Below are 21,874 nucleotides of genomic sequence, written 5' to 3'. Positions count from 1 at the left end.
TTAGTTTTAGTGTGAGGGTACATCTTTCAACCAAATATTGAGTTGAGTGCGACTCTAGCAAGCTTGCATATCGTAATTGCACATAAAATCTAAATACATGCTCTCAATCGTACATATGACCTTGTATTTGATTAAATTACATAAACAATATATACTTATGTGATCTCGATCTTTGCCTGTCGGCAAGCACACATTCAAATAAAGAAATATTTGTAATCGAGTAAATAGCTCTATGAATGAAGGGATTAGATCAGATTGGAAAATGAAAAGATTTACGCAAGCCATAAATTTCGTCACCACTTTGTGTAAAGTCATTATTTATGAATTGCCAAATGCATACGACTCAGATCAATCAGTGAAATGGTGCAAGTCAATCCCATCGGATTTGTTTCCAAACCAGCTAGAAACAATTTCAATCGCCATCAACCGATGGATAAGATAACATCAATAACATAAATAACACTGAAAATCAATGGATCAAACCAAATCGGAAAACGAAATGACTTGTGCAAGTCAAACATGTCGTCTCCACCTTCAGCAATACGTCAGATACTTGCCGAAAAAAAACAGAAAAAAATGTCAGATACTTCGAAGTCAAGTTGGCTGGTGAAGTAGTATGAATCAATCTGACGAGATTCATTCTCAATCCTAGTAAAAATAATTTCAATCACAATAAGAAAACATAGATAACGTAAATAACTCTAAAAATTAACGGTCCAGATCAAACAGAAAAATGAAAAGATTTGTATAAGATGTGTATTTCATCACCACCTTGTGCAAAATCGTTAGATACTTGCAATTCAAGTGGACTGGTGAAATAGTATGAATCAATCCGGTGGGGTCCATTTCCAACCCTAGTAGAAATAATTTCAATCACAATAACACAACAAAATAATATCAATCCGACCGTAAATCATGGCCCGCTAAAGGTATCCAAAAAAACCCAATACGCAGAATTATGTTTGTGATCATCTCATCGGGGGAGATGAAAGATGAACGGTGGAGATCAAACGCCGTTTAATGACCAAATCAAATTCACTGACCTCATGCTTTGATCATGGGACATGAGACAATTCGATGGGAAAAGTAAGGCCTTCGAGTTCGAGGCCACGAATTTCAGGACGCAATCCTCGCCCGGCTCTAGCCACGAACGGGCAGTTCTGTGGGTGGGCCCACCCTAGTGCTATCTGTTTATCCACGCCCTCCATCTTCTTTTCTCGGATCATTTTAATGGTGTGGTCAACGTTAGCGTTGGATCTGTCTAATTTTTTTTGCATTTACCTTAAAATGATCTGAGAGAAGATATGGACGGCGTGGATAAACTGATACATCACGGTGGGCCCGCACACAGAGCTGGCCGTTCGTGGCTAGAGCTGGGCGGGGGTAGGACGCAATCCGCGTACCGAATTTCAAACAGGATGGCGAAAGCATGATGGCTTTGGGTTTACCGTTTACGTATAACGATCGTAGCATTGCGTGAGAGGGAAAAAAGAAGAAAGCTTTGATACTCGGCAGCATGTAATGCATGATACTCAGGCTTTTAAAAATCACTTACAAATTGCATATGCATGCGGGTAATTCAAATTAAGCTGTCCAAGTTGTAGGGCCCGATTAAGATGTACCGTGAAAATTGCTTCATAATCTGGCTATTGGACGGTAAAAAGTGGACAAAAAAAATTCCAACGGTTATATTTCAATAAAAAAGTGTACACGAATTTGAGGTTAGGATTATCTAATCAAATCGATTTTGGAACCGTTAATTTGAGTTCATGTATGCCACGTGTACAATTTCTGAGGCTGTGCCTGAGTATCAAGCCTCGTACTCTGCCGTTGTTGCGGATGCTGACGAATGTCCAAATTACTCCACCACACCCTACGTGAGGATGATCTGTCTCCATGTGCAAGACTGGATGATTAGGAATTGTGTGAGACGACATGAGAAGCAAGTAATCTGGACCGTTGATCCAATAGGCTTGACCAGAGATAGATCATATCCTACCAGATTGGAAGATCCTAGATATCCATCAGATTTCGCATTTTCAGTTGAACTGGACGGTTGCTAATTGCAACTTTAATTTAATAGCCTTCCATTTGGAGGACACAAATCAAAGGGCTAGGATTGTGCGGCTGAGAAGGTTCTTTTTGTGGGACGGTTTTATCTAATACAAGGCATCAGACCGACGGTCCGAATCGCTGAACTATGGACCCCACTTGTGCAAACTTGTAGTTACGGTGGCCCAGACCGGCGGTCCTGTGTTAGTTCTGCACCATGTAGAAAACGTTGGTGATTCCTCAACCGTAAACCTGGCATAGTAGGAGGGAATCTAGACCGTCCAAATAGCTGACCCAACTACGGATGGAGCAACTGCAGAGAACTGCATTGAGAAGTTAGTATTGAGAACCGCAGAGAACTGCATTGGTTGAAATCTGGACCACTCAATGTTCTAACCATCCATTTTAAAGCTATTAATTGGGTGGTCAGGATTTCTTGATCGGTGTGATTTTAGATACATGACCCATCCACCGTGGTACCCTCAGTTTGGAGGGTGATGAGTCACTTAGGCGTTGGGGGTTTGTATGATGCAAATTAGAAACAGGGAGATGCAGAAGAGATGAGGTGATACATCAGAATCTTAATGGTGGACCCCACTGTGCGGATGATCTGGTCTAAGCTAATCATGCTTCTAACTCATCAGGTGGGCTGCGTCCCAATTCAATATACATGTGTGGTTTGTTGGACTGGCCTGCTCTTTTGGCCAGGCAATAAGTCCCTAACATGGTGCGGCCCACCTGATGAATGGCTTTATAGCTTGAACACTAGAGTTCTATCAAAAGTATTTTATGCAAAAGCGTGAGTCTTATTAAAGTAGGTATCTTCCTTAACATTAAATGTCAAAATACTAATAAATGGTATATTTATATATAGCATTAAATGCTAGAGTCATCTCAAAAATACTCTCTAGGGATGCCAAAGCGAATGGCCTGTTTGGGAGTGTGGATTTGAAACCCCTTGGATTTGGGACCCCTGAATTTGAAACCCTCTTGATTTGAAATCCTTTTGTTGCGTTGGACACCCTAGATTGAGAATCAACTTTAATCTAAAAGTAGCTATTCATAGTATTTGAATTTAATTACTAAATTAACTTTAATATCTCTAATTAGTGAACTTACGTAATTTTTGACACAATAGTTGTAATAAGCCCATTGAAATATATACTTTGCCAAAAAATGATGAAATTCCAAGTCTCGGATGAGCCACAAGCACAAGATCATGTCCGAGTGACTAACCATTGATTTACCTGGATAATGTTTGGACAGTGTTGATCATCGTATTAAAGTAATTATAGTGATGCAATCGATGATCCAATTATTTTAGGATGTCATTAATGGGCCATGTGTCCAATAGATTAATAGTCTAGTGATACACATGTTACACATGCAACTATGAGAATGATTTTAGATGTAATCCAAGGTCTCACCTTGGATTTTGAACCCCCTGATTGAGAGGATTTGAAACCCCCAGTTACTTTATAGTGCCAAACAACCCAGGAGATTTGAAATCCCCCCAAATCCATTGTGTCAAATGACCCCTAAGTGACGTAAGGACTCCAACAACCTTCATATGTTGGAGTCTAGTAATAGAATATCCTAACTAACGTGTGATCTAAAGAAGTGAGAATTTCTCCCTTATACACGCGCATATATGTGATTGGCTATGTGATGTGGACGAATTAAGAAGATTTTCATAACCGATCATCCAAATCATTCATGATGGTGAAGACTATGCAAGGCCACCACCTCCTACAATTTTATAAAAGGAGCAATTGATGAAGAGCTTGAGGCCCCATGCCAAATACAAATATATCTTCTTTACATTTATCTTTTTTCTTACCTTAGCATACCATATCCTAATCTTAGCGTAGATCGCTATTGTCCAATGCTACTGCTACAATGTTAATTGAGTGCTTTTAAACTAGTGCAATGCAGTTGGGTTGACCAAAAGTCTAGTTGGGTCACTCGAAGCATGCTGTGATGTTCCCCGTCGACTGCAGTCTATTTCAATTGACTAATAGACTCGATTGATATCTTGGTTTACTGAATATGTGACCGATGGAATGCGTAAGTTTTTTTATAAAGTGCGAGTTTTATTTTTAATCTTGTATGGGGATATATAAGTACGTCTCTAAGCTTGATTAGGGTAGAACAAGGAGAGCCTACACAATTTCAAAGGTTTTGCAAAGGGAAAAGTCAATTTTTTTTTATTCTATAAGTTATTCCATCTCTTGTTGTAACTCCCCAAAAATCGGAGGTCGAGCAAAGCTCTATTCCCGAGATCCAGTGCATCACTTATGCAATATGGATGATGATGTTTAGATGTCGTCCATGACAATGCATTTAACATGAGTGAGATTATACCAAAACAACATATCATACTCCAGAGATAATATAATTTGGCGAGCGAAAGACTGAAATATATATATTGAGATAAGTAAGCGGTTATCAGCCTCCAGAGTATGATAATATAACAGGGTTGAATACATACATGTTTTTGTTTCAAAATATACAAAATGTCAAAATGTAAGTGTTCGACTAAATCATATATCCTTGTGATCCCGTTGAAGCAGCACGAGGTCTACATAAACCCGCTTGAGAGCTGGACGTAGGAGAATTCTTCCTCCTCATTTTTGAAGTCCAACTCCGCTGCATAAGCTCCATTGTCACCTGCATCTAAACCAGAGTCTGGTTGGTGTTTTAAAACACCATCCCAGGTGGGAATTAGTAGCTAATTCAGTGGAACTATAAAGCAAAGGTTAACATGTTATCAACTCAATCAAGCAGTAATGATAAAGCAATACAACAATCATGTCCTAAGTACTCTTATTAATGCAATAATGATATGCTGTAATGATGCATGCCCTACCTGCACTCCCTCAACGACACCATCTCAAGATCGCGCATGGCAAACTCCCATTGTCCCTTCCTCGCCAAAGCACATACAATGTGGTGAATGGTCGTGTTATCCAAGTAATTGATTAGGCTTATTCATACAGCAGATTAGGGAAGCTAAGATACCTCCCTTTATATCATTTACCCAAATGGAGATCCATCTAGGGTCGTCAATCCTAGTTAATCACATACGATAAATAAGTTATAGGGCAACATCACCCCTAATTGAAAAGCGGTGGATATGCAAGTTCGAAAAGTTTACACTTAAGGTCACTCCACCAATGCCCTACCAATTGGAGCGCTATTTTCGAAGGGGGTCCAGATCAGATGGTTCACCCCAACCCACGTTGGGACCACAGCTAGGCTGGGCCGGTGTAGGCCGACAGCTCGAATACAATGTCTCATACCACCATATTCGGCTCACGAGTTTGGGTTACTCACTGGTCACTACGAGGAGACTCGTCACCTCAGCGTAGGCTGACAGCTCAACTACGTTGTCCCATACCACCATGCCCGGCTTATGAATCTTAGCAGATCATGATATCATGGTTGACACGAGTTTTACATTGGTAAGTGGTACCTTAGATTCAAGCAGTAGTGTCTATACATGGTAAACACACAATAAGCCAATCGGGTTATTTGATAAGTTTGATTGGTACATGCGCATGCTGAATTAATCGACATGGAGTGCATAAGCACTTCACGTGGCCTAACCACTGTCGATAATCATCGTGCGACCCGAATTCATCAAACATGTCCAATGTGGCGAGACTGGTTCCGCCACTCAAATAGAAATTGTTACCGATTGCCTGGACTACGTAGTAGTTCCAATCATATGCAAATACAATAGGTATTCACATGTGATAGTCATAACAATATTTAACAAACAATTCAAATATAAATTCCATTTGAGCATTTTAACAAATACATTGAACATGTCATTATACATATACATTTCATCCATAAATCACGTAGTAGCAATTTAGATTATATGAAGAGAACTATAAATATTGATAAGGTAGTTGAGAATCCTATCTCAACACCCTCATTAAATACAATTCATCAAGCAATTTCTCATTCAGACATTTTATCAAACACATAGAACATGTTATTATACATATGCATTTTATACATAAATCATGTAGTTGCAATTAAGACTACATGAAAGAAATTATACATCTAGATAAGATAGTTGAGAATCATATCTCAACGCCCTTAATAAATACAATTCATCGGACAATTTCTCATTCAGACATTTTATCAAACACTTAGACTACACATTATCACATATATGAACTAAATTTGTTATAACATATATTATGACAAATCTTTTCACAATGGAGTTATCATACATATAACAATCATATATTCTAGGTTAATAGTCATGGCAAGCACAAATCATGATTTCGTATTTATTCGAACATTTCAACAAACACATGGAATGCATCATATATTCACATAGTTCACACACACGTATAAATTATTGAATACATCATAACTAAGATCATATGGTAGCAATCAAGTCAGACATAAATTATTAGATGACATTGAAAGCCTTGAAAACCAAAACATAAATGTTTATAGTCCGCACCTTTCGTCGGAAAAATTGTTTCGAACTCGGTTCAAATCTTACTTTTCCGTCTACAGAACAACAGCTACTTAAATTACGAAATAGGTTAGCTATTTCGTCGATTCCTCTATTTGGATTCCTAAAATAAGATTAGGGTTAAGATTTCTTATTAAAATCGTATCCGAAAGAGGGTTAGATAGTGAAAGAAAATGGCGATCTAGCACGTAGAGTCGTGTGGGATAATTCTTGCAGCGATCTCCCAAACTCTCCCTTCTCTCCTCACTCTTTACCCCTCTTTTCTCTCTTATCTCCTAGGGTTTGGAGAAAATCGTATGAAATAGAAATGAGGTGGTTTAAGGGCATTATATAGGCCCAAAACTGATGCAAATGGCCACAGGGCTATGGTATACCTTGCTTGTATCCAAAGGGCACATGTTTTGGGTAAACGGGGCTCATCCGGAGTTCCATTACCTGTCTATGTCACGGAGTAAGTTCTCTGACAATGGATCTAGGCCAGGCTATGATTTCGGTACGATCGGATTAGTGGATCGACCGTGGAGGACCCGTATTAGATCAACGGTCGTTGTCACTCAATCAGGGCCCCAAGTATACGGACAAGAGTAGGAAAATTTTCCTGATCCATGGGGTGAAGTTTAGTCAGAATCTGATGGTCTGAAGTCTTCAATTTCACTTGCAAGCGAACGACCCAATTCACTTAAGTTCTGGTTTATTTTCTAAAGATATTCGCGTTTCTCACACACTTCGCTCAGGGCTCAAGTTGTGCATTTCTGGAAACTATCTGGGCTCGATTCCCGCGATGGTTGTCAAGCCCAATAAGACGGTCATAAACCTATAGTTTCGCAGTAATCGGACTTTCGACGCGCGGTCCAGGCCCGATATGGAGTTTCAATGTGCTCCCGAGAGCAACGGGGTTTTGAGATTGCTCCTAGGTCTTTAAGTAATACTGAGTTAGTGATTTTAATGGTTTTAGGTCCTGTAGTTTGTATAGAAAGTAGTTCAAGCCAAATCCATCAATTATTTAGTTTAGTATTTAACTAAATTTCGCCATAATTACGACAGAATAAGGTCCTAGGGTAGTTCTATGCCCATTTTTGGCACTTTTAGTTAGTATATTATTTTAATTATTTTTGTAATAGTTCGTCATCAAGTCTACTTTATCTCCACCGAAAAATTCTAAAAATTCTAGAAGTAGCAGCTGTCCGAACTAATAATTTTTAAATAGTTGTCACACCAACCTAGATTTAACTATATTAAAAATTTTATTATATTTTTTACTTATTTTTATATGAAACTAGACTTATCAAGCTTCAATCTGGCTTTTGAATCACCTAAATCGGAGTTATATTAAGGGAGATATGACTTTTTAAAGTTAGTCGAAAACTGTAGTGAGAGTCTACCAGATTTCGGTGCACCGGCGGCGCGCCGCGGTCCGGGCGGTGGCGGCACTGCTAAGAGTCAAATATTGCATAGTAGACCCCATTTATTACATGGATTTACTAACATGGTACTGCTTAACGGCTCAATTTAATCTTGTTTGTGATGCAATGTGTATTTACAAGCTTGGACTGAAAAAGGGTGCTAAATGCATGAATTTGACGCTCCAGAATCACCAAGGCAAGGGATGGACCCCAGGGGAGTGAGATCGATGGATTTACATGTTAGAGATTTTAGAAAATTGAGAAACTGAAGCTCAAGTGGCCCGAATTTGGTCCAGAATGCAAGATCACAGGGTTCCCACCATCTGCTCGGCTCGAAACTTCATACATGGCCTGAGGACCATGAATTAACCGTACACGTCAAATTTCAACCATTCGATCCCTGTGAAAGTGGCCTAACGGACAAATTAACCCCTAAAATCCAGATTATGGGCCCACCTGCAATCTGGATATGCCTCAAATTTAGTCCCAACGGTTAAAAAGATATAAGAAAAGAGATAGACAGAACGGATTGTACATATACATCACGATGGATCCCACATGGCCAGTGCGTGTACACCATGTGCACGGCACTAGTCGTGCATAAAAACCAAAAAAACGGGTCAGCGTGCGCTGACCCATCTTCTTTGCATAACTAGTTTCAGCGGACGGGCGTTCGTCTATCGGTTTTCACCAGTGGGCCCCACTCATCATCCGTTTACAAGATCTGGACCGTCCATCGCGTCCAGAGGGGAGGCTGGACCCCCGCCTAGGTGTCCTTCTATTCCCATGCATGCACACACGTGTAAATAGCGATCAAACGCAGGATTGACGGTGAAAGAAAAGATTCAACGGGCCGAACCAAAAGACATGCAGAAATACCCTTTTCCAGCTAGTTTTTTGAGAGGAACGCAACAAACAGATTGGATTTTCCTTCTGATGTCAATCTGGGGCCCACCAGCCATCACAATGCTAAATGCGCAGGCTTTGTTTCGCAACAGTGCCTGTGGACGAATCTTGTGGGCCACCATCGTACGTCAACGGTTTGATTCAGACCGTCCAAGAGAGTCCCTCATTCCATCTCATTCACGCCTAACAATGGCGATTGGTTTTCAACCATTCAAATGCCTAGTAGACGTCACCAATAAAGAGTCCGTGGCCACACCAAATCGGAGCCAAAATCAACATCTCTGACTGGATTTTCGAGCCGCATCCTATGGATGGAGTAGATTTTTCCATCTACTGCAATTATGGGCCCTATGAAGAACCAGCGCACGTATCTTGTGTTGCTAATGTGTAAAACGTCCGCACCTGCTGTGCGTAAAGAAGACGCCATCTCCACCGCTTCTCTATGCGGAAGTTCTCACCGACCGACTTGTTTGTGTTATAAAGAGGAGAAGCTTGTAGCGCCAGAGAAAAGCTAAAGGGAGGGACATGAAGCACAAATCCAGGTTGGGAACGTGGAGCAGAGAGAAACAGTGCTGGACGTGGGGCACTTTTCTTACAGAGTTTTTCCTTTTACCTTTGCTGTATGTTTTCCTTTTTTAGAGATTAGTTAATCATGTCTATGATTGGCTAAACCTCTTAGCTAGGACTAAGAGGTGAAGCTTGTAGTGTGATGGGAATGATTCTATGGCTTTGATTTATATTGTATGAACTACCTTGATTATTGTTTAATTAAAGGAATACTTTTAGTTTTTTAATGGTTGGTTGTGACTGAAATTATAATAGATCTGCGATGGTTTTGAGTATTTCTTTCTCCTTTTTATGTTTATGACGTCAGGAAGCCCTGTTGTTCATCATTGTCTCATGGGCATGGTCGGACGACGATACCCTTCCTAACCTTCATACGTTGTTGATTAATTGGTAATTAGTTTAATTCTGTTGTTTGCTTTGTCTTCTGGGCATGGTTTGGTGATAGAATCCATTCTAATTCATACACCTTTCATCTCTTGAAAACTATATCAAAGGAAGTTCACTCTTGATTTTTATGGTTACACCCTTCAACTGGATAAAGATAGACTCCAAGTCCAGATGAGTTTTTGATGCAGACATAAGATCTCCCTGATCTCTACAAGTGGATCCTCTGAATCCCTAGTTCCCTATCTCTGAATTTTACATATTTTAATTTACTATTTCACCATTATTCCTCAAATTCATTCGATTTAGATTTCATCTTAGTCTAGTTCTAGTTCTATTTAGTTTCAGATTACGTACAGGTTTCAGTCCCTTGGGATTCGACATCGGTCTCACCGAGTTTATTACTACATCACAACCCTATACTTGGGGAGTGAACAGGCACGCCGCGGTCCGTTGGAGAGCTGGGCGGTGCGCCACCACTCGGGCGGTGGCGCCGCTCCCCTCTATGGTGCTCGCCACCCGGAGTTTTTGAAACGGGTGTATTTTGCAACCCGGAATGAGTTATTTGACATGCAATATATGATTTTGGGGTAGGAGAAGCTGATTTATCCAAATAATCTATTTATTTTATGAGATTTCATAAGGCTAATGGTCAAAAACTCATTTTACTTATATATTTACTATTTATAGTAAATTTTAGTTTAAATATTATTTTTCATCATTTAAACTTTAGGATTAGTGTCTAATATGAAAGTACTTAGAAAATTTTAAAGAATAAGGTGACAAAAGGTAATATTTTCAAGGAAATGGGTTGAAATGGGATTTGAGACTTTGGGATTGAGTTTTGAGAAGTCAATAAGAGGTTATGATCAACCCATTGCCTAAGGACGTCTAACTTCAAGTTGGCAATAATCCGGAATGTTACACTTGTATTAATTTATTTTTCACAGTGGATTGATTATCGCTTTGTGCCATAGTTTTATTTTGCAATGGTTTTTTCACGTAAAAAAATTTATGTTCTTTATAGTTGCTTGTTTTTTTTTTTTTTTTTTTTTTTCTTTCTCTATTACTTGTTTGATCTATTTGAGATTACTTATGTGCTCGTTAAGGGGTTTTAGCGCCCAACATGCATTACTGTAGGATTAGATTAAATGTCGTTGACTCTTGCTGGATTTCGATCAATTGAGTTCTTACTTAGGTGATCACATCTCTTTGATTAAATCTGCTAACCATTTGCCTCGATCATATTTTCTTATAGACAGATCAAGCATTTATCTCTCATTTATTTAATTTTTAGTTTATTTTGATATTTTGTTGATTATAATGATCTATATATTTAATTATTAATAAAAATTGGCATTGTTTAGCTGCTATTTTTTTTTTTAATTTATCTTTAATTTTTTGTGAGATAAAATTGTAAATATTGTTGAAAGAAAAGTCATGAAGGCATAAGGTGAAAATAATCCATTAGAGAGGACTAATCCCAACCCTTTTGCAAATCGCTTGATCACTGATAATAATCGATGGCTAGTTTGATAGCTTGTTTTTTGAATCCAATCCTATGCATTAGTTTCAGTGTGAGGGTATATCTTTCAATTAAACATTGAGTTGAGTAGGATTCTAGTGTGCTTGCATATCATAGATGCACATATCATAGATGCACGACAAAATCTAAATACAGGCCCTCAACCATACATATGACCTTGTATTTGATTGAATTGCATAAACAATAGATATTTATATTCTCTATCTCTGTCCGTGATCTCTGTCCGTCAGCAAGCATGCATTCAAATAAAGAAATATTTGTAATTGAGTAAATAGCAGGGATTAGATCAGATTGGAAAATGAAAAGATTTACACAAGCCATAAATTTCGTCACCAATTTGTCTAAAATCATTAGGTATGAATTGCCAAATGCATACGACTCAGATCAATCAGTGAAATGGTGCAAGTCAATCCATGGGATTTGTTTCCAAAGCAGTTAGAAACAATTTCAATCGCCATCAACCGATAAGATAACATCAATAACATAAATAACACTGAAAATCAATGGATCAAACCAAATCGGAAAATGAAAATGACTTGTGTAAGTCATACATGTCATCGCCGCCTTCACCAATATGTCAGATACTTGCCAAAAAAGAAAAAAAAGTCAGAAACTTGCAAGTCAAGTCGGCTGGTGAAATAGTATGAATCAATCTGACGGGATTCATTTACAATCCTAGTAAAAATAATTTCAATCACAATAAGAAAACATCAATAACATAAATAACTCTAAAAATTAACGGTCCAAATCAAACCAAAGAAGGAAAATATTTGCATAAGATATGCGTTTCATCACTGCCTTGTGAGAATCGTTAGATACTTGCAATTCAAGTGGACTCGTGAAATAGTATGAATCAATCCGGTGGGGTCCATTTCCAACCCTAGTAGAAATAATTTCAATCACAATAACATAACAAAATAATATCGATCTGACCATAAATCATGGGCCACTAAAGGTGTTCAAAAAAACCCAATACACATAATGACGTAGAACGTGTTACGGATACACATTCCTAGCATGGTTGGGACAATAGAAGGTGGACCGGCAATATGAGGTGAACTAACCTTCAAAGGGGGTCCATCAGAAAACACGACCTTTCAAGTCAAAAATAAATCTTTAAGAAAATATTACTATTTTTAGTAATTTCGAATATTTTTATTTTTGGAGTTTTAGATTTTTTATTTTTTTTAAGAAATAACTTTAATTACATTAGGATGCATCTAGTAAAAGTTTATTTGGAATTTTTAATTTTAGAAATTAGGTTTTAGAAGAGACTTATTAAAATTAAGATTTTTTAGAGTTATAATTTTGTTATTTTTGGAAATTACAAATTTTAAGTTTTTTTTTTTTCTATATTAACAGTGTAGCTGGGACATATATATTAGACATCAATCAATTTATTATTAATTTTTTAAAATGTATCTCTATTTTATTTCTTTCTTAGGGAATTCAAAAAATATAAGGAAGACAATGCTCGACCTCTTCACGTCTTTTCTCGCGTCACATAATTATGTTTGTGATCATCTCGTCTGGAGAGAAGAAAGATGAACGGTGGAAATCAAACACGGTTAAATGACCAAATCAAATTCACTGACCTCATGCTTTGATCATGGGACATGAGACAAGTTGATGGGAAAAATAAGGCTTTCGAGGCCACGAGTTTCAAACAGAATGACGAAAGTGGCTTTTGGTTTGCGTATAATGATAGTAACATTATAGAAGAGGAACAAAATACGGGTAATTTTTTATTATTGACTTGAATTATCACCTACCTTTTTTTATTTGACCTAAACGAAGTTTATCTTATCAAGCTAGATCTCTAGCTGTAAAAACAAATCAATAAAAATGAAAATATTCTTTTTTTTTCAGTTATTTTACCTTAAAAATCAAGAGTATTTTTGTTCAAAATATTCTTTCCGTATCCTAAAGACCTACTTTGATAACATAAGTTTCGGGGTTTTGAAAAAAAAAAAGCATCAGAGGAAGAGCCTATAGCGCTAATGTTTTCAAAAAAAGAAGAAGAAAGTTTTGATACTTCGTTGGCATGAGGTGGATGATACTCAGGCTTTTAAAAATCACTTAGAAATTGCATACGCATGCAAGTAATTCAAATTAATCTGTACAAGTTGTGGGCCCCAATTAAGATGTATCGTGAAAATTGCTTCATAATCTATTGGACGGTTAATAATGGAAAAAATAAATCCAATGGTTCTATTGTAATAAACGAGTGTCCATAAATCAGAGGTTAGGATTATCCAATCAATTCGATTTTGGAACCGTTAATTTGAGTTCATGTATGCCACGTGTACAATTTCTGAGGCTGTGCCTGAGTATCAAGCCTCGTACTCTGCCGTTGTTGCGGATGCTGACGAATGTCCAAATTACTTCACCACACCATACGTGAGGATATTCTGTCTCCATATGCAAGACTGGATGATTAGGAATTGTGTAAGACGACATGAGAAGCAAATAATCTGAACCGTTGATCCAATAGGCTTTACCAGAGATAGATCATATCCTACCAGATTGGAAGATCCTAGATATCCATCAGATTTCGCATTTTCAGTTGAACTGGACGGTTGCTAATTGCAACTTTAATTTAATAGCTTTCCATTTGGAGGACACAAATCAAAGGGCTAGGATTGTGCGGCTGAGAAGGTTCTTTTTGTGGGACGGTTTTATCTAATACAAGGCATCAGACCGACGGTCCGAATCGCTGAACTATGGGCCCCACTTGTGCAAACTTGTAGTTACGGTGGCCCAAACCGGCGGTCCTGTGTTAGTTCTGCACCATGTAGAAAACGATGGTGACTCCTCAACCGTAAACCTGGCATAGTAGGAGGGAATCTAGACCGTCCAAATAGCTGTCCCAATTAGGGATGGAGCAACTGCAGAGAACTGCATTGAGAAGTTAATAGTAATCACGTGAGTTTCCCTTGAAATCTGGACCACTCAATGTTCTAACCATCCATTTTAAAGCTATTAATTGGGTGGTCAGGATTTCTTGATTGGTGTGATTTTAGATACATGACCCATCCACCGTGGTACCCTCAGTTTGGAGGGTGATGAGTCACTTAGGCGTTGGGGGTTTGTATAATACAAATTAGAAACAGGGAGATGCAGAAGAGATGAGGTGATGCATCAGAATCTTAATGGTGGACCCCACTGTGCGGATGATCTGGTCTAAGCTAATCATGCTTCTAACTCATCAGGTGGGCCGCGTCCCAATTCAATATACATGTGTGGTTTGTTGGACTGGCCTGCTCTTTTGGCCAGGCCATAAGTCCCTAACAAGGTGGGGCCCACATGATGAATGTCTTTATAGCCTAAACACTAGAGTTCTATCAAAAATATTCTATGCGAAAGCATGAGTCTCGTTAAAGTAGGTATCTTTCTTAACATTAAATGTCAAAATACTATTAAATGGTATATTTATATATAGCATTAAATGCTAGAGTCATCCCAAAAATACTCTCTAGGAATGCCAAAGCTAAGGGCTGTTTGGGCGTGTGGATTTGAAACCCCTTGGATTTAGAACCCCTGAATTTGAAACCCCCTTGATTTGAAATCCTCTTGTTGCGTTTGGCACCCTAGATTGAGAATCAACTTTAATCTAAAAGTAGCTATTTATGGTATTTGAATTTAATTACTAAATCAACTTTAATATCTCTAATCAGTGAACTTACGTAATTTTTGGCACAATAGTTGTAATAAGCCCATTGAAATATATACTTTGCCAAAAAATGATGAAATTCAAAGTCTCAAATGGGCCACAAGCACAAGATCATGTCCGAGTGACTAACCATTGATTTACTTGGACAATGTTTAGACAGTGCTGATCATTGTATTAAAGTAATGATAATGATGCAATCGATGATCCAATTATTTTAGGATATCATTAATGGGCCATGTGTCCAATAGATTAATAGTCTAGCGATACACATGTTACACATGTAACTATGGGAATGATTTTAGATGTAATCCAAGGTCTCACCTTGGATTTCGAACCCCCTGATTGAGGCGATTTGAAACCCCTAGTTACCTTATGGTGCCAAACAACACAGGGGATTTGAAATCCCCCCAAATTTATTGTGTCAAATGACCCCTAAGTGACGTAAGGACTCCAACAACCTTCATATGTTGGAGTCTAGTAACGGAATATCCTAACTAACGTATGATCTAAAGAAGTGAGAATTTCTCCCTTATACACGCGCTTATATGCGATTGGCTATGTGATGTGGACGAATTAAGAAAATTTTCATAGCCGATCGTCCAAATCATTCATGATGGTGAAGACTATGCAAGGCTACCACCTCCTACAACTTTATAAAAGGAGCAATTGATGAAGAGCTTGAGGCCCCATGCCAAATACAAATATATCTTCTTTACATTTATCTTTTTTCTTACCTTAGCATACCATATCCTAATCTTAGCATAGATCGCTATTGTCCAATGCTACTGCTACAATGTTAATTGAGAGCTTTTAAAATAGTGCAATGCATTTTGGTTGACCGAAAGTCTAGTTGGGTCACTTGAAGCATGCTGTGATGTTCCCCGTCAACTGCAGTCTATTTCAGTTGACTAATAAACTCTGTTGATATCTTGGTTTACTGAATATGTGACTGCTGGAATGTGTAAGTTTTTTTTATAAAGTGCGAGTTTTATTTTTAATCTTGTATGGGGATATATAAGTACGTCTCTAAGCTCGATCAGGGTAGAACAAGGAGGGCCTACACAATTTCAAAGGATTTGCAAAGGGAAAAGTCAAATTTTTTTTATTCTATAAGTTATTCCATCTCTTGTTGTAACGCCTCGAAAATTGGGGGTCGAGCAAAGCTCTACTCCCGAGATCTGGTGCATCACTTATGCAATATGGATGATGATGTTTAAATGTCGTTCATGACAATGCATTTAACATGAGTGGGATTATACCAAAACAACATATCATACTCCAGAGATAATATAATTTGGCAAGCGGAAGACTGAAATATATGTATTGAGATAAGTAAGCGGTTATCTGCCCCCAGAGTATGATAATGTAACAAGGTTGAATACATGTATGTTTTGTTTCAAAATATACAAAATGTCAAAATATAAAGTGTTTGACTAAATCATATATCGTTGTGATCCCGTCGAAGTAGCACGAGGTTTACATAGACCCGCCTGAGAGCTGGACGTAGGAGAATTCTTCTTCCTCATCTATGAAGTCCAACTCCACTACATAGGCTCCATTGTCACCTGCATCTAAACCAGAGTCTGGTTGGTGTTTTAAAACACCATCTCAGGTAGGAATGAGTAGCTAATTCAGTGGAATTATAAAGCAAAGGTTAACATGTTATCAACTCAATCAAGCAGTAATGATAAAGTAATACAACAATCATGTCCTAAGTACTCTTGTTAATGCAGGAATGGTATGCTGTAATGGTGCATGCCCTACCTGCACTCCCTCAGCGACACCATCTCAAGGTCGCGCATGGCAAACTCCCACTGACCCTTCCTCACCAAAGCACATGCAATGCGGTGCATGGTCGTGTTATCTAAGTAATTGATTAGGCTTATTCATACAGCAGATTAGGGAAGCTAAGATACCTCCATTTATATCATTTACCCAAATGGAGATCCATCTAGGGTCGTCAATCCTAGTTAATCACATACAATAAGCAAGTTATAGGGCAACATCACCCCTAATTGAAAAGCAGTGGATATGCAAGTTTAAAAGTTTATACTTAAGGTCACTTCACCAATGCCCTACCAATTGAAGCGTTATTTTCGAAGGGGGTCCGGATCAGATGGTTCACCCCAACCCATGTTGGGACCGCAGCTAGGCTGGGCCGGTGTAAGCCGACAGCTCGAATACAATGTCTCATACCACCGTATTGGGCTCATGAGTTTGGGTTGCTCACTGGTCACTATGGGGAGGCTCGTCACCTCAGCGTAGGCAGACAGTTCAACCACGGTGTCCCATACCACCATGTTCGGCTTATGAGTCTTAGCGGATCGTGGTACTATGGTTGAGACGAGTTTTACATTGGTAAGTGGTACCTTAGATTCAAGCAGTAATGTCCATACATGATAAACACACAATAGGCCAATCGAGTTATTTGACAAGTTCGATTGGTACGAGCGCATGTTGAATTAATCGACATGGAGTGCATAAGCACTCCACGTGGCCTAACCACTGTCGATAATCATCGTATGACTCGGATTCACCGAACGTATCAAATGTGGTGAGACTAATTCGACCACTTAAGCAGGAATTGTTACTGATTGCCTGGACTACTTAGTAGTCCCAAACATACTAAAATACAATAGGTATTCACATGTGATAATCATAACAGTATTTAACAAATAATTCAAATATAAATCCCATTCAAGTATTTTAACAAACACCTTGAACAAGTTATTATGCATATGCATTTCATCCATAAATCACGTAGTAGCAATTTAGATTACATAAAGGAAATTATATATATAGATAAGGTAATTGAGAATTTTATCTCAACACCCTTATTAAATACAATTCATCAAACAATATCTCATTCAGACATTTTATCAAACACATATAATATGTTATTATACATAAATCACGTAGTTGAAATTAAGACTGCATGAAGGAAATTATACATCTAGATAAGATAGTTGGGAGTCCTATCTCGATGCCCTTAATAAATATAATTCATCGGACCATTTCTCATTCCGACATTTTATCAAACACTTAGACTACGCATTACCATATATATGAACTAAATTAGTTATAGCATGTATTATGACAAATCCTTTCACAAGGAGTTGTCCTACATACAATCAAACATGTAATTGAGATTAATAGTCAAAGAAAGCACAAATCATAATTACCGTTTTATTCAAACATCTCAACAAACACATGGAATGCATTATAGATTCACATAGTTCATACACATGTATAATTTATCAAATACATCATAACTAAGATTGCATGGATTTACAATCATTGATACCGTTTAATAGCCTGATTTAATCGTGTTTGTGATGCAGAGTGTATTTACAAGCATGAACTGAAAAAAGGTGCTTAAACCATGGATTTGACGCTCTGATGATACCCAAGGCAAGGGACGGACTCCAGGGGACCAAGATCGATGGAATTACACACCAGGGATCCGAGAAAATCAAGTCATTCACGTTAAAGAGGTCCGAAAATGGTGAAAAATGCAAGATCACATAGTTCTCGCCATCTGATTGGCTCAAAACTTCATACATGGCTTGAGGGCCATAAATTAACCATACATATCAAATTTTAGCCCTCAGATCACTATGGAAGTACCCCAACTGACAGATCAGCCCATAAACCGTTGATTCTGGGCCCACCTGATATCTGAAGCTGCCTAAAATCTGGTCTCAACGCCTTAAATAGGGAGATTAATCGAATGAATGGTTTGGATTTTGCATATACATTACAGTGGGCCCCGTATTTACAGCATGCGTACATAACGTGTACACGTACGAGCCGCACCGAACTAACTAAAGCGGGTCAGCGCCTGCTGACCCGCATCGTCTTCCTCAAACGGCAATTGCTGTATTGATGCAGGTAACGGACTGACGCTGTCCGTTTTACAGACGCTAGTGGGCCCCACACATTGTCCTAGTGGACAATCCAAACCGTCCATCGTGTAGAGGGCCTCGACTACTACAAAACCTTGCTGAACTTTTGGACCCATGCAAGCACACGTGCGCGATACAGAGGCCACAAACAGGCGGTCCTGCGACGTTCAAAACGATTTTTGGGGTGATTTCTTCTCTGGGCCGAGTCAATGGACATGAAAAACCATCCGTTTCTTACCGAAATTTTGAGGGCAATCTAATGGACGGGGTGGATTTCCCTGAAAATACCTCTGTGGGGCCCACCGATCACGTCAGCGCCGGACGTGCGAAAGGCTACGCACGTCCGCGAAATTGAATTTTTCAGGCAGTTGTGGCCCACCATCTTTGATCATATGGCAGATCTGAACCGTCCATCGTGTAGGCCAGCCAAAATACTTCCAAGAGACGCTGATTTTACAGAAATAATGCAAGGAACGCGAGAGTTATGAAGCCCCGAACTTGGCTGCGAAAAGGCTTTCGCTGCGCGTGCGATAGCTTCCCAAATCCGATTTCCACCACTCCAAAAGCTATAAAAAGAGTTCCAAACGTGGAGAAGAGGGTATGCTTGAATAGGGGACGTCAGATAGAGAAAGAGAGGCGGAGAGAGAAGTGTTTGGAATTTTTATGTATTTTTTCTTTATTTTTCTTCTTTTTCCTATGATTATGTTAGGCTAAATCTCTTAGCTAGGGCTAAGAGGTGAAGCTTGTGGCGTGATGAGAGCTTCTACAGGTTTGATTTGAACTGAACTGATTGACTCTGTTTTGATTTAAGAAATTCTTTTAGTCATTAATGGTTTGTTGTGATTTAAATTACAGTAGATCTGTGATGGCTTGAATAATTCCTTTCCTTTTATTTTGATGTTCGGAAACCCTGTTGTTCGCCATCGTCTCATAGACATGGTTGGATGATGGAATCCTTCCTAACACTCATACATCTTTTAGTTGGTTATGGATTGGTCTAAGTTCTGTTGTTTACCTTGTCTCTTAGGCATGAATTTGTGATGAAATCATACCTAATTCTTATACCTTTCATCTTTTGAAAACTATATCAAGTAAGTTCAGTATAATATCCATGAAGCAGGCATAAGATCTCCCTGATCTCTACAAGTGGATCCTCTGAATCCCTAGTTCCCTTTCTCTGAATTCTTTAAGTTTAGATTAATATTTCACCATTATTCCTCAAATCATAATTGGTTTAGATTTCATCTTAGCCTAGTTCTAGATCTGATTATTTTCAGATAACGTACAGGTTTCAGTCCCTGTGAATTCGACCTCGGTCTTACCGAGTTTATTACTACATCACAACCCTGCACTTGGGGTGTGAACAAGTTTTTGGCGCCGTTGCCGGGGATTGACGGCTACGTTTCCTGAAGTTAACTGGTTTTAGGATTAGTTTAAGATTAGGACTTTTCTGATTTTTAGGATTTATATTAGAATTTTCTAATTTCAGGTTTTTCTTTAATTTTTAGAAAATTTCTATTTTAAGTAACTTTCTATTTTTAGATAGTTTCATTTTTTAGAAACTAACCCAACTTTCTTATTTTGTAGGATTCTGAGATAGGTTTCTAAATTGGTAATTTCTCTCTTTTTTACTATTTCTATATTAGGATTCCTTTTTAGTAAGTTTCTAATTCTAACTCTTTTAGAATCTAATTTTGTTTCCTATTTTATTTTTAGAAATTTTCTATTTTAAGACTTTCTGTTTAGAAACTAACTTTCCTGTTTTGTAGGCTTATTAGAAATTTCTAATTCGGTACGCTCTTTCTAAACTTCTACTTTCTAATTTAGGAATTCTTCCTTGTTTCTTTTTATTTCTATATTTCTCTTCTTAAGAATTTTATAGGCTTGCTATTCTTAGAAACTAACTTGTTTTGTTCTATTTTGCAGGTTTCAATTTAGGGACTCCAATTTGGTAACTTCCTTCCAACCCTCTTTCTCTTTTTAGATTTTTATTTCCCTTCTTAGGATTAGGTTTAGAATTTGATTGAGGGCTGCGAGTGTTTCATGCCCAAGTGGGCTCGTGACAACACTCGACGTCTCTTGACTGAAGGAGGATTAGTTGAGGGGTTAACTGTCCATCGTAGGACTAGACACCGCTCGAAATCCCCTGAGTTAATTGAGGATATGGCTGGAAATCAACCTCTTCTACCTCAACCCAGGGTAGAAGATCTCCAGGATGAGAATGAGGTGCATCAAGCACCCCGCCTGGTACCTTACGAGATTACTTACAACCGGCGGGGGTGGCCCTCATGCATAGTTTTTCTTGAGAATGCAGGACACATGGATATCAAGCCAGGGGTGATCCAACTCCTCCCTAAATTTCATGGGCTTGAGTCAGAGAATCCTTACTTACATTTAAAAGAATTTGACGAGATCATAGCTACCTTATACTTTCTTAACATGTCTGATGACACGGTCAGGTTGAAACTCTTTCCCTTTTCTTTGAAAGAGAAAGCCAAGACGTGGTTACATTCACTACGTCCTCGATCAATTGGCAGATGGAATGACATGACAAGGGAGTTCATTAAGAAGTTTTTCCCATACCATAAGACGAACACCCTAAGAAAGTCGATCATGAACTTCGCCCAAAGGGAAGATGAAACATTCTTCCAATGTTGGGAGCGGTTCAAGGATCTTGTCAGTTCATGCCCACAACATGGTTTTGAAACATGGCGCATTACACACTTTTTCTATGATGGACTGACATCTCCCATGCGCCAATTAGTCGAGACGATGTGTAATGGGGAGTTTATGAATAAAGGAGTCGATGAAGTGTGGGATTACTTTGATAAACTTGCTGAGAACACACAAACATGGGATATCTCCCCTAGACCTAGTACTACGTCTAGGCCGACTCACTCCAAGGAAAGGGGTGGAATGTATCTCCTGAGAGAAGAC

General features: G+C 38.5%; 1 non-coding gene across 1 annotated transcript; it reads right to left on the bottom strand.

Moving 5' to 3' along the window:
- Positions 1–21,532: 21,532 nt before the first annotated feature.
- On the bottom strand, positions 21,533–21,639 carry LOC131241800 (small nucleolar RNA R71). Its single transcript, XR_009169368.1, has one exon. It is a non-coding gene; the product is annotated as a small nucleolar RNA R71 (small nucleolar RNA).
- Between the last annotated feature and the right edge of the window lie 235 nt (positions 21,640–21,874).

Source organism: Magnolia sinica, chromosome 3, assembly GCF_029962835.1.
Source record: "Magnolia sinica isolate HGM2019 chromosome 3, MsV1, whole genome shotgun sequence".
In the NCBI taxonomy this organism is placed as follows: domain Eukaryota; kingdom Viridiplantae; phylum Streptophyta; class Magnoliopsida; order Magnoliales; family Magnoliaceae; genus Magnolia; species Magnolia sinica.
The sequence above is the reverse complement of the archived record's forward strand: the minus strand, read 5'-3'. Positions and strand labels throughout refer to the sequence as shown.